At 46.7% G+C, this 13,829-nt stretch overlaps 1 protein-coding gene across 2 annotated transcripts in view; it reads right to left on the reverse strand.

The window, feature by feature from the left end:
• Positions 1–13,829, reverse strand: part of LOC146196616 (thialysine N-epsilon-acetyltransferase-like) — a 38,456-nt gene extending 24,627 nt beyond the window's left edge. For both annotated transcript variants that reach the window (XR_014706132.1, XM_084598386.1), the window contains exon 1: positions 13,669–13,829. The gene's annotated coding sequence lies outside the window, so the exon portion shown is untranslated. The remainder of the gene's footprint in view (positions 1–13,668) is intronic.

Here is a 13,829-nt window from a genome sequence, read left to right on the forward strand (position 1 = left end):
CATTCGACCCGACCCTGACAAGCTTGCTGCAGTTTTGAACTTTGCACGCCCTCAGCGGACTAAGGAACTACGCAGTTTCCTTGGCCTGTCTTCGTACTTTCGCCGTTTCATTCGAAATTTCGCTACCATTGCTGCACCGCTCCACCGCCTCCTTACAGACCGTACTACTTTCAATTGGTCCGAAGAATGCGAAAAAGCTTTCCAAACCCTAAAGAATGCCCTCACTTCGGACCCTGTTCTCGCTCACTTCGACGACACTGCTGCCACCATTCTTCACACCGATGCCAGCAGCCTCGGTATCGGCGCCATACTTCTGCAACGTGATACCGCTTCTCGGGAAAAGGTAATTGCGTTTGCCAGTCGAACTCTAACACTAGCGGAACGCAACTACACCATCACTGAGCAAGAGTGCCTAGCCGTCGTTTGGGCAGTTCAGAAATTCCGCCCCTACCTCTACGGCCGCCATTTCACGATCGTTACCGATCACCACGCTCTGTGCTGGTTATCAACCCTCAAAAATTTGACTGGACGCCTGGGCCGTTGGATTCTGCGTTTGCAGGAGTACCACTTTGATGTCATATTCAAATCGGGACGCAAACATCGAGATGCCGATGCTCTTTCCCGCTGCCCGCTATCAGAATCGCCACCTAGTGCTTCCTCGAGCCTTCCTGCGTGCACCCTCGACGTCCCAATGTCGTCCAGAGCCCCAACCTTAACCTGTGCTACTCTTGCCGCTGCTCCAGATCGCTACGCCATTATTTCAAACCAGCGAGCAGATCCCTACTGTATTTCCCTAATCAACCTTCTCACCGGTGCTTCTCACCCTCCTACCGCTAGGATGCGCAGGCAACTCCAAAAGTTCAAACTTGACAACGGCGTGCTCTCCCGTTATATTTATTGCTCCGAAGGCACCCGTTGGGTCCCCGTTATTCCGAGAGCGCTTCGCACCCGTATCCTGGCGGCTTTCCACGATGATGCTACAGCCGGTCACTTAGGCTTTCATAAAACTTACCACCGCGTGAAAGCCCGTTTCTTCTGGCCAGGCCTCGCCTCAAGTGTGGCAAAATACGTCGCCTCTTGTCTGCCATGTCAGCGCCGCAAACGGCCCACTTCTCCTCCTGCTGGCCTACTACAGCCGCTACCTTGCCCTGCTACTCCTTTTGCCGTTGTTGGCATCGACTTATACGGGCCACTTCCATTGTCCGCACGAGGTAATCGCTGGATCGTCACCGCCGTCGACCACCTAACACGCTACGCTGAGACCGCTTCCCTGCCTAATGGCTCAGCACATGAGGTCGCGACCTTCTTTTTGGAATCGCTCGTACTGCGCCATGGGGCCCCTCAAGTGCTTCTCAGCGATCGTGGTCGGACATTTCTGTCGAAGATTGTAGCCGAAGTTATTGAAGCCTCAACCACACATCACAAATTGACCTCCAGCTATCACCCGCAGACCAATGGGTTGACTGAGCGGTTCCACCGCACGCTTTCTGACATGTTGTCTATGTATGTCGACCAGGACCACCGAAACTGGGACGTAATACTTCCTTTTGTTACGTTCGCCTACAATACGGCTGTACAGCGGACCACAGGTTACACCCCGTTTTTCCTCGTTTACGGCCGTTCTCCCGCTACCTTTCTTGACGCCTCTTTTCTTTCTACACATGCCAGTTCCTCATCCTCTCTTCCTGACCAGTTCCTTTCCCGAGTGGCCAAATCACGCCGGCTTGCTCGCGTCAACACGGAAGCTAGCCAGGAAGACCGCAAGTACCGCTATGATGCAACCCATCGCCAAGTTTCGTTCCGTCCCGGCGACGAGGTGTTACTTTGGACCCCATTACGCACTCCTGGCCTTTGTGACAAGTTACAGCACCGTTACATTGGTCCTTACACAGTTCTTGCAAAAACCTCCCCGGTCAACTATCGCGTCTCCCCTGTTTACCCTCCTCCGGACTGTCGTTACCGTGGCACTGAAGTTGTCCACGTTTCACGTATGAAACCTTTTGTTCGGCGCATTCCTGCGGACTAATTGCGGCCAGGCTGGCCGCTTGAACTGCCCGGGCGAAATAGTGTGAGCACTGTGTGGCGCTTCATCTTCCACACTGCTGAACGTGCTGCTTCATCTTCATCCTGCTCCCTCTTGTAGATACCCATCGTCATCGCGGAGTGTGTTTGGCTGCAGTGTGCGACCAAGGCTTCAGGTCTGTAATAAAGCCTGATTCCCCAAGTCCGACCTTCGCGTTACCTTACAATACACCTAGTTCACCACGGTAAAAAAAAAAACCTTCGCTTTTCAAAATATGTCTCGAATGGCATCGTTCCAGCATTAAGCTCTTTGGCGCCTGTTCCTGGGTTTCGCGTCGTCGTCGCCGTCGCCATTGTCCCTCGTAACCAGTTGTCTGTAATTGTACATATATGTCTTGCTCGAATTAGTTGCCTAAATCTATAGAAAAGCTGAAACAGCTGACGAGCTGCGCTCAAATTTCGCATTACAAAGTACCGTAATCGTCGTCATTTTTTTTTCAAATCGGCGAGCCTGCGCCTGTTTACCTCAATTTTTCTTTGCACGTCTTGAGGATGCCGACCAGCCTGTATCTCGGCCAATTTTCGGCGTGCCCAAAGTTTTAGTAGGTGACGATCGGCAGCTGGCTGATCTTCGTTTATTGCAGTTGTAATTGTGTGATCCTTGAGTACCGTTTGAAAGGTGGTAACAAGAGTATTCGGGCTAATTGAATGAGTTCGAGTATCCTGCCGTACGCCATCCCAATGTGTTACAGAAGCTTTCTTTCGAATTTTCTTCATATGCCACAAATTAAAACCAATACTAATGGGGGCATGGTCACTACCCCACGCATCTAATTCTGCCTGCCATTGTGGTGCACCAGGGCCTCCACCACGTAAAGTCTGGTATCTAAGAGACCCACTAATTTTTAAAGTACAACGTGTGGCCAGATACAAGATTTATTGTTACCACTGCCTTGTACGTTTTGTATTGTGTATTATTTCACTGATACGTGCATGTACCAGTGTTTTTGTTACCTTTATATTATTCAATAAATTTTCTCGTTGCGACTGTAGGAAAAAGGAAAAGAAAATGCACGGACTTGCTGTAGCTGAGCCACCTACGTTGGTTCACAAGAAGGGAAAGGCGCAGTATCTGTCACACTTGTTTCTGTGGACATCTGAACCGCACCGTAAGGAAGGGAGGAAGTTGGGAGTGAAAGTGGATAGAGAGAACGAGTAGCCATAGTGAAGGGCTACGGAGTAATTTCGGCCACCTAGGGGTCTTTAACGTGCACTAACATCGCACAGCACACGGACGCCTCTTCGTTTCGCCTCCATCGAAACGCAGCCACCGCGGTCGGGATCTAACCCGGGTACTCCGGCACAGTAGTCGGGCGTCTTACCACTGCACCACCCCGGCGGCGCCCACCTACGTTGCCTCGTGTGGACAGAAAAGAAAGTAGAGAAGAAAGAAAAAGAAGTGGGACTGAAAAGCACGCGTCGCTACAGCCGTCGTCCACCCCTGAAGCGATGGCGGGTGCAATGACGGCATACAACAACAGATACAACTCCGGTGGCAGGCTAGCCCCCGCCGCAAGCGGCGGTGACCTACCAGTCCCAGGCCCATATAGCCAGCAGCCACCCCCTCCCAATAAATTTTCTTCAAATCTGTTGTGTATTTTTTAACTTACACATGGATATACGTTCCAGTATCTTGTTGTTTTCATGTTAAATAAAGCTTCAAATCTTATGTGCATGTCGTCGCCCCATTCGCCGCTTCGGTGGCTCAACAACGGCTGACGTCAGTTTCTATGACAACCCTGACGCGAGCGAACCCCGACGTAATGCAGCGAGGCACGATGGGATATACGGTATCTATTAGATGTCATTACGAAATAGTGCGCCCTCAATAAGTTTATACATAAATACTACAATTAATGTGACTCATGTCACATTAATTAACAGTCAGTGACTTTCGGTACCGCTACTTCCGGCGACGTGCCTGCGTTGCATTAGACATATATAAGGCTTCCGCCTTAAAAAACTACGCGTACTTTCGAATTGAAATTAAGTTATTATTGTCAAAGTTTGTCTAAATTATCGACTAGCATATTTTCCGCCTACTTAATTAACAGTCGACATTAACAAATGAACTTCTTAAATGTTGCTCAATGCTCAGATGCGAATAGGAACGTTGTCGAACGGTAGAATAGACCCACCCACGGACCGCGGCACTTAAAATTAGGCAGTGGCTTAGCTCTAGTTAAGCCTTGATATACAAGCGAAAAGCTTCAGTTATGCTTGGTTTGACGTCATGGTCATGCTTCGTAGCTTACCTGGTATTGTATACATTGTTACCTATAGGCGTAGACTTGGTTGCTCAATGGCATATGTTTACGAGTTTAGCTTTGGCTTTATCATTTTTTCGCCGTTGGGCAGCCAACTCCCAAGCGAGTACTCCTGGATCGGATGAATTTAGTTTCTCAGCTTTTCTGCGTAGTCTAGCAGCAGCCGCACTCTCCTTCCCTTAAACGAAGCGCATTATATTCGCCGCGAGATTGACCTAGAGGTGGCGTCACATTCGCTCCGATAGTGGGGAATCGGCAGCCGGCGATTATGGTAGAGTTGAAAAGATTTTGCCTTATATAGTACAGTTAGAGCACTACAATATCAAAGAAAAGAAGCTTTACCATTTTAATTTGCCATTGAAAATCGCATAAAAACAATTGGCCTCGAGATCGAGCAGAGTCGCCACCTTGCGGCTCAGCGGCAAAGCCTACTCAGTGTGGATGCGTTTTCGCGTCGCGTGCCAGCCCGCAGTGATTTACGCGCGCGCATGCGGTGTGTACAGGAGTGTTTTTGTTTGTTTCGCAGTTCCTGTGAGCTTTTGCTTACCTATATGCATCTTGCAAAATAAATATGAACAGTCTATAAACCCCACGCTTCATTAAAAAATATATATATTTGTCCGTATCGAGCATGTCATGCTTGGATAAGGACATCATCCATCGCGGTCTTCGGCGCTTAAGATCCTTTGACATGCAATGTCTCAAACGAAGTGGTACTGTCATTACCGCCGTGTCAAAGCAAAACAGGTCGTTGCCGTCAAAAAGTTAATTCAAACGCTCAGAAATCGCATATTCCCGTTTCTGTTTGGAATAACGCAGCTACTAAAACATATTCCACCGCACACTGCTTCATATAGCAGAACGCAGTTTGAACAGACCACTCTATGCCTGCTACGCCGTCTGTATGCACGATAGAGTTGTGTGAGTACTTTTTTTTTTTTCTTTTAAACCTCTGTCGCGGTGTCTCAATGGTAAGGGCGCTCGACTGCTGATTTCGAGAACGGGGGATTCAATCACATCCGTTTCGAAAGGCGTTCCTCTGCTGTGGGATTTGACTGCACAATAAACAATCCCACGTGGTAAATGTGGTGTTAATAATGAAAAAAAAAAGACACCAAAACCAGCCTCTGCAATCATCCCTACGGCCCCCCTTTCTCTCTATCCACTTTCACTCCCACCCTCATCCCTTCCCTTACGGCGCGGTTCAGGTGTCCACAGAGCAAGTGTGACAGATACTGCGCCTTTCCCTTCCTATGAACCAACCAACCAACCAACCAACCAATCATCCCTCATAGCCGATGCCGCTTTCATGCGTTAAACCCGGGCCAATATGCATTTCTTTTCTTTTCTTTTGTTGTTGAAGGCTTCTGTACATCCGTAAAAGTTTTATTGAGCACATTTTGCTTTAGAGCAATGCTCGAATGTTTGAGAAACAGATTCCCTGCTCCTAATTGTTACCCTAAATGCTACATAATACACCTAGATCAATGTACTTTACTGGCAGCCTATTATAATCATTATAATCCCTTTTCGTCCAAGTGCTGTCTTCCGACAAAACTCGTCATTTCTGACAAGGGGAGTAAAACGGCTTCATGCGGGCTTAAATATCAGTGTTTAGTTCGGGAATAAATACATTTTTATAGTCGCATGATAAAATGACCTCCATTTCTTTCGGAATAGTTTTATATCCGGCATCTGTTTTGGAAGCAACCCTAATATTTTACTTCGCATAAGACTTAGTCACTGCTAAATAATTAATGATAAAGAAATTTTCAGCCTGTAAAATTGCTTCCCAGAACATGACAGTGCCCATGCGCAGTTTGTAACGATGTCTTCGCAGCGAGTAATTCGTAGCTTGCACTTTAACGTTACTAAAAATTAATCGCTGATTATTGTAAATTCTGTCAAGTGTGTAAAAGTTCTCTCATAGGGTGAAATTTATTTTCATTGCAAAACAAAATAATTACACTGCTAATTTACCGTTATATATTAACATCACACACATATCAGAAATCCCTTACACTTTCCTCGGTTTCAGGAAATCATTTACAGTTAGTGGCGCATGCATTAATGCACTATCACGTTCTATGACAGTGGCCGCAAAAAGCACCTCGGCAAATTCAATCCACTCAGCGCTGTACACGTGAACAATCAGCTTTCCTGTGCGGCGAGGTTTCCTGTATAGTGTCGGCGTGATCTCATTTTTGGGGAATACTTGTGCGTGGTTGTCTGGGCCAGAGTTGATGTGCACCCAGTCTAAAGCAACTCGCCATGCAGTGCGCTGCCAATGCTACATTTAACCTGCTTAATCCTCGAGTCAAGTACGATATAGTGAACCAGGCTGCCTCGATTCAATCTAAATTACTGCAGGTCAGAGCACGAACCATGTATCTGCGTGGGCTTGACACTAAATAAGCCGGTCTCACTCGCATGAGACACGTGCAAACTGGTTAAAAACAGATAGGAAAAACAAAACTGTCGTTAGGCAGGCCCAAGCATTAGGCACGTGAGCGCGGTACAGCGCAAGAAACGTGCAAAGTAAATCTCGAAGACTGGTGGTTGGGTGCTTCGTTTTCCTAAAATCCACTCTTCTTCTGCTGCATTGGCGAAATCCTTGGATTTCTTTTTCTGCAATATTGCAGAAATACTGCTGAAGACACGTTTTCATCGCCAACAAACCCGCCGTAAACTCGGAAGCAGACCTACGCAGCGTGCGTTTCTGCGAGCGCCGCCGGCTGCCGATCCACACTACCGGAGTGACGGTGGCGCCACCTCTAGGTCGATCTCGCGGCAAATTGAGGCGCTATCTAGCGGAGAAACCCTAGTACTTTCAGTGTAGCCCCCCACGTGACCACATGTCAGCAAAATATAGCTGATTTTCGTAACTGCACATCGTTCTTTTTTCTTCTAGGAATGCTTGCCATAATTTATTATATTTAGCGCTCTCTCCAGTGCGTCCTTAAAGAAAAATCATCCATGCTTTTGCACCGCGAGAGATATGCTTTCACGTTTTGCCACTAGATGGCGCCAAAGTGTTTGCAATTTCGTGACTGAAGCAATGACAGTGCCCACTAAAACTTTCGTCGACGAGGGCGTGCGTTATTGTGCCGTAACAGCATTGAGTGTGAAACTGAAAAGGACATTACTCTGCACAAAAAAATGTCTGATTACTGTCTGGCGAGTGAAAGTAATATTTGTTTTCGGTATGTCTTTTTTGTCGACCACCAGTCGTCATCGCGGTCTCTGCTCATGGTTTCCAGCATCGGACTACATAAAAACGGGCGCACGCATTGCTCGAAAAATTCCTGGTAAAAATTTTCTACAGCGTTTCTAATAAAACCGTAATGGAATCTAACATTTTAGACAGAGACCTAAATTCCAGTTTTCTGTTCCTTCAACAATTTACTGTTTAGAGTGTTGCGATATTGCAGAAGCAAATCCGTGGATTTCACCAATTCAGCAAAAAAAAAAAAAAAAGACCGGATATTAGGAAATCAAGGCACGCAACCACCCGTCTTTTAGATTTACTGGCATTGCTTTGCACGCTTTTTGCGTTGTACGACGCTCACAGGCCTGATACTTTGGCCTGAACATGACATATCGCCTTTTCAACAGCGTGCGCGTGTCTTATACGAGTGAGACAGGCAAATTTAGTGTCAAGCCCACAGAGACAAGGTTCGTGCCCCGACCCCTGCAGTACTTTAGAATGAATCGAGGCAGCCTGGTTCATTATATCGTACTTGACCCGATGATTAAGCCGATTTAATGTAGCACTGACAGAGTACTGCCCGGCGGGTTGCCATATACTGTGTAGACATCAACTCTGGCTAGACAACCAGTTACAAGTATTCTCTAAATATGATATTACACCGGCACTGTACAGGAAACCTCGCCGCACAGGAAAGCTGGTTGAGTGGATTGAGTTTGCCGAGCTCACAACAAGGCGGATGCTTCTTGCGGCAGATAATCTGGTAGTGTTGCACTGTGAAATGACTCTACATTATTTCCTCAAACCGAAGGAAGTATAAGAAATTTCTTATGTGTGTGATGTTTATAAATGGTAAATTAGTAGTGTAACTTTTTTTTAATGACAATGAATTTCACCATCTGACAGAACTTTTATACACTTGACAAAATTTAGGACTATTAGCGATTAACTTCAGTTACGCTAAAGTGCAAGCTACAAATCAGTAGCTGCGAAGACATCGTAAAAACTGCGCTTGGTCGCTGTCATGTTCTGGCAAGGAATTTTGAAGGCTGAAGATTTCTTTATCATTGTAATTATTGTTGAGCAGTGACTTCGGGCGGTTCTGTCGTTTACTTCCAAAGCAGGTGCCGGATATAAAACTATCCTGAAAGATATCGAGTTCATCTTATCATGTGACTATAAATATGTATTTATCCCGACCTAAACATCGATGGTTAAGCCCGTATGAAGCTGTTTTACTGCCCTTGTCAGAAACGAATTTGGTCAAAAGACAGAACAACGAAAAGCTGTTATAATGGTTTTAATGGGCTACCAGTGTACATTGATCTACGTGCACTATGTAATATTTAGTGTAACAGGTGCTGGTAAGATTTGTTTCTCAAACGTTCGAGCATTTCTCTAAAGCGAATTATGCTCATTGCCACTGTTACGTATGCGCAGAAGACAAACAGAAAACAAAAGAAAGAAATGTATATATGGGTTTAAAGCGCCATGCGACATCGGCCATATGATAGACGATGTAGAGATGGGCCCTGGTGACGTTGACCACGTGGGATTGTTTAAAATGCAGTCAAATCTCGCAGCCGAGGAGCGCCTTTCGCAACGGCCGGGATCGAACCTCCCGTTTTCGAAATCAGTAGTCGAGCGCCCTACCACTGCGACACCGTGACAGAGGTTTAACAGTAAATAAAAAAAATGTACTCCGACAACTCTATCGTGGATACAGGAGGCACAGAGTGACTTGTTCAAATTGGATTTTGCTATGCAGCAGTCTGCGGTTGCATGTTTCAGTAGTTGCGGTATTCCAAACAGAAACGGGTATATATACCATTTTTGAGCGTTTGCATTAAGCTGTATTGACAGCAGCAACCTGTTTTGCTTTGACACGACGCCTAACGACAGCAGCGCTTCGTTTGAGACATCGCTTGTCAAAGAATCTCAAGCGTCGAAAACCGCGACTGATGATGTCCTTTCCAGTGTGACATACTCGATATGGATAAGTATTTTTTTAATAGAGCGTGGGGTAATAGCCCGTTCATATTTATTTTGCAAGAGGCCGATAGGTAAGCAAAAGTGCACAAGAACCGCGAAACAAACGAAAAGCAATCTTGTACACATCGCACGCGCGCACGTAAATCACTGCGGGCTAGCACGCGACGCGAACACGCGTCCACACTGAGTAGGTTTCGCCACTATACCGCTAGGTGGCGACTCTGCTCGATCTCGAGGTCAATAGCCTCTTTGCGCATGCGTAGTAGCGCGCAGCGCATCTGTGGTAAACACGCGGCTGCAACGAAAGGTCAGACGGTGGGCGAGGAGGCGAAGCGCGCAGTTGTAGCGGCAGCGAGGAGGCGACGCACATGCGTAGTGGCGTGCGGCTGCGCCGAATGGTTACGATGCGCGTGACGTCACTCAGTTTCGCGCATGCGCTTAGCTCACCAGTTCGACTCGCACGAAGCTCGGCTCTGCCCGCGTAGGGAAGCTTTGCGCTTCAAAATGCCACATGCCAACATGCTCCGCGCATACGAATGCGCCGCGATTAGTGCTCTCAATAGCGACCTGATAAAACGATGACGAATATGCGCCTTGTGCCTGCTCCCCACGTAGGTTCGCTTGCTGCTAGCTGCAAGATAAACGGCGATTGCAGCCGCAACCGCTGATCTAAAAGCCAGCGGCAACACAAAGGTTAGTTGCGGGCACTGCCGAAGGTGCGAGCCTGTAAGCGCTTTACGCGTCGCGGGAGAGAGCACTGCAGTCGTGGAGCACGGAGCGCTATCACGCGATACTTTTGAAGCGAAAGCTTCAGTGCGGTAGGTAGATCGAGCCATCGAGTATGCACGCCTTTCACCTTGAGAGAAATTTAAAGGTCAAATTTCTGTGTTAAGCCTGGTGGTCGCCATGTTACTTTGGGGCATAGTCAAGTAGGCCACCAAGTGACCCATGACCTCTGTCAAGGTCACATGACCTGCCGTCGTGAGGGATATTTAGAGGCCAAACTTCTGTGTTAAGTTCGGTGGTCGCCATATGACTGGGGCATAGTCACGTAGCCCGTGACCACTGTCAAGGTCACAAGATTTAGAGGTAAAACTTCTGTATTAAGCCTGGTGGCCGCCATACGACTTTGGGGCATAGTCACGTAGGCCACCAAATGGTCCGTGACCTCTGTCAAGGTCAAGGTAACGAAATTTAGAGGTCAAACTTCTATGTTAAGCCTAGTGGTCGCCATGTGATTGGGCATAGTCATGTAGGCCAAGTGGCCATGCCCACTGTCATCACATGACCTGGTGGTTGCCATGTGACGGGCATAGAATGTGGGCCACCAAATGGCCCGTGACCACTGTCAAGGTCCCGTTAAGTGATGTCAGTGTAACGTGGAACTAGAGGGCGCTACACGGGCGATATGTGTATAAATCGGAGCCTCCGGTCCCCTGCCTAGGTTGCAACACTGCGCGAAATGGAGGAGGACGAACACCTTGCTACAGTAACGCGCCAGAAAGCGAAGGAAGTTCGGAATGAGGTCCTGAAAAGGCGTCGTGCCGTACAGCCCGTTCATTGAAGAACGGGCTGTACGTTTGGAGAAACGCAGTGTTTTATCCAAGCTTGGTAAAGAGGGTGGCCGTGTACATGAAGCTTTCGCCTCCCTCCAGGGTTAACCAAAGTTAGACCACCAGCTATTTTTTTAAACTTTGCTTTGTCGAATGCGGGTAGAATCGTTTTCGTGGCGCTTCACAACTTGCTTATCCACACCACTGTGTTAGGAGAGATATTAAAGAAAATTAGTTATAGTCAGCTATCCACGTATATGTAACAAAAATTACTGGTTTCACTACAGCGAAACGTAACTTTTACGCGCGAAAGTTGGAAGTGGTTTCGCAGTAAGCTTGGACATTTAGAATTAACTAAGTCTAGTCAAGCTAATTAACTTAATGTTATGGTAAGTGTGCAGACAGCAGCGTACTATTGTAATGTGGCCTTACATACTTTTAAGCCTACCAGGGCATATTAGGTTTAACTAAGCCTAACATGCTCAAATACGCGCGTTGCACATATGCGTGCTGTAGAATGCTTCTCCCAGCTCCACAGAAACGGCATTTGGTCGGCAGTATTTTTTATACCAAATTTGTTGAGGTACTTATCTGATTTAATCAGTCGGATGTTCGTATCGTATGCGGCGGCTGCGCAGCAAGACAAACTGCTGCTCCACAGCGCTGGTGCCGGTGACGTCATCTTGTGCCGTTTCCAGCAGCTCTATCACAGGAGGAGAGGCGACGGAAGTTGCAAACAGCACAAGATGACGTCTCCGGTGTCATCGCTGGGCCGGCGGCTCGTCTTGCTTCACCGCCGCCGCATACGATATGAAAATCCGACTTGTGATGAAGTTAGGCAAGTATATCCCAAACAAATTTTGTATTAAAAAATACTGCCGACTAAATGCCATTTCTGTGCAAAATTTGAGCTTCGAGGATTCAGCGGTTTAGCTGGGAGAAGCAATATATAGCGCGCATGTAAATGTGCAATGCGCTGTATGTTTAGGAAAGCGGTCAGACTTCATTTCCTACCTTGTGCTTCACACCGGTCGAATCACAGTTTAATTAGGTTTAAATGCATGGAAAATGTATTTTGCCTTAGTCTTGATCACGGTGCAAGATATATTCTTGCACCGTGGTCTTGATACTCATGGAAGCCATAGTATAGCCATGTATAGTAAAACTAAGCTTGGTTTCCATGCGCCCTAGTTAGGCGGACGGAAGCCGGAAAACATCGAAATTCATAGTGCTAGGCCAGAACTGTTTTCACACTGAATACTGCCGGCACTTTAGGTAAATATCATGACCGGCTTTATTAAAGCCGACCGTGGTAAACAGTAGCATTTACTCCAGTTTCCTTCGGAAGAACACGCTTAGGTTTTTCTTTTTTTTTAAAGAACTCTCGGTCCATATTAGCTGGGACACCTTACCACGCATTTGCTCTCTCCCCCCGTTTTGAAGGTGTGAATACCGCCCTTGAACCCATCCCTAAAATCGAATCAGGCAAGTATCCGAAGCAAATTGGCATAAAAATACCAACGACAAAGTGCCATTACTGGGAAAATTTCAGCTACAAGGATTTAGTGGTTTAGCTGAAAGAAACATTCTACGGCGCGCTTGTATATGCGCAACGCGCTGTATAAGTTCTCACGTCATCTTTGCAATGGTAACTGGGGTATATATAAAATCTCTGAATGATTTCCCCGACCATCAACCTACTGAAGATAACACCGGTTTCTTTTTAGAAGCGTAAACCTACATATATGGTGCAACTTCGGATTTCGCCTCACTTGATCCGAATGAGTTATGACAGTTACGGCGCTTTCCTCCCCCCCCCCCCCCCCCTCCCGAAAGAAATAAATAAATCGCGGAATGAAAAGGCGGTGAACCTCGAGCGTCCCCCTAAGTCAAAACGTGTACAACCTTACTTTCGGCCAGATGACTAGGTTGAAATCATGCTTAAAACCTTATCTGCTTTTATTTGCCTTTTTTTTTTTTTTGCGGTTACCTCCGGTTAACAAGTTCCCCCTCGTCAGCAGATCAAGGACAAAAAGTTATTGCTCCTGATCAACCTACACGTGACAGCTGGTGACTGATAACACTGTAAATAATTTTATTGCAGTTTTATATAGAATATATATATATATATATATATATATATATATATATATATATATATATATATATATATATATATATATATATTTTTTTTTTCTGTCTCCGTTTACGACTTCTCGCTAAGCCTGTTGCTTACATTTGGCTCATCACTGAGAAACGTGGCAGTTCGATGGTTCGATTACAGTGGTTCGATCTACAGAACCAGCCTCATACGTAGTATACAGCTTACTGAAGTTACATGGCCAGGCACGGAAAGTAGCATGCCCTAGGATCCTGCGCCTGCTTGGATCTGTAAACATCACTAATTACATTATAGCTGACGGCGTACGCTGGAAGACAGCTGAAATATATACGGTACATACTTGGCCGAGCGGCGTACGGCCAGCCTTCGACCGTTTATTTTAGTCCACGTGGGACACGTGAAATGAAGGAGATTGCACATCCTGCACTCTGCCTCGACACTCACCAGAAACTCGTAAAGATGGCCGCCAGGAACTCAAATATGCTTATTTTGTGGCTAAGCACGCACGAAACAAAAACGGAATGCGGAAAATACTCCAGTGGGCGTTACCGCTCTGTTTCTGTTGCCGTCACGGATGGCGGTAAAAACAGGCGGTCGGTCAAATA

Source organism: Amblyomma maculatum, chromosome 3 (genome assembly GCF_055883805.1).
Source record: "Amblyomma maculatum isolate TAMU_Amacu chromosome 3, ASM5588380v1, whole genome shotgun sequence".
NCBI lineage: Eukaryota > Metazoa > Arthropoda > Arachnida > Ixodida > Ixodidae > Amblyomma > Amblyomma maculatum.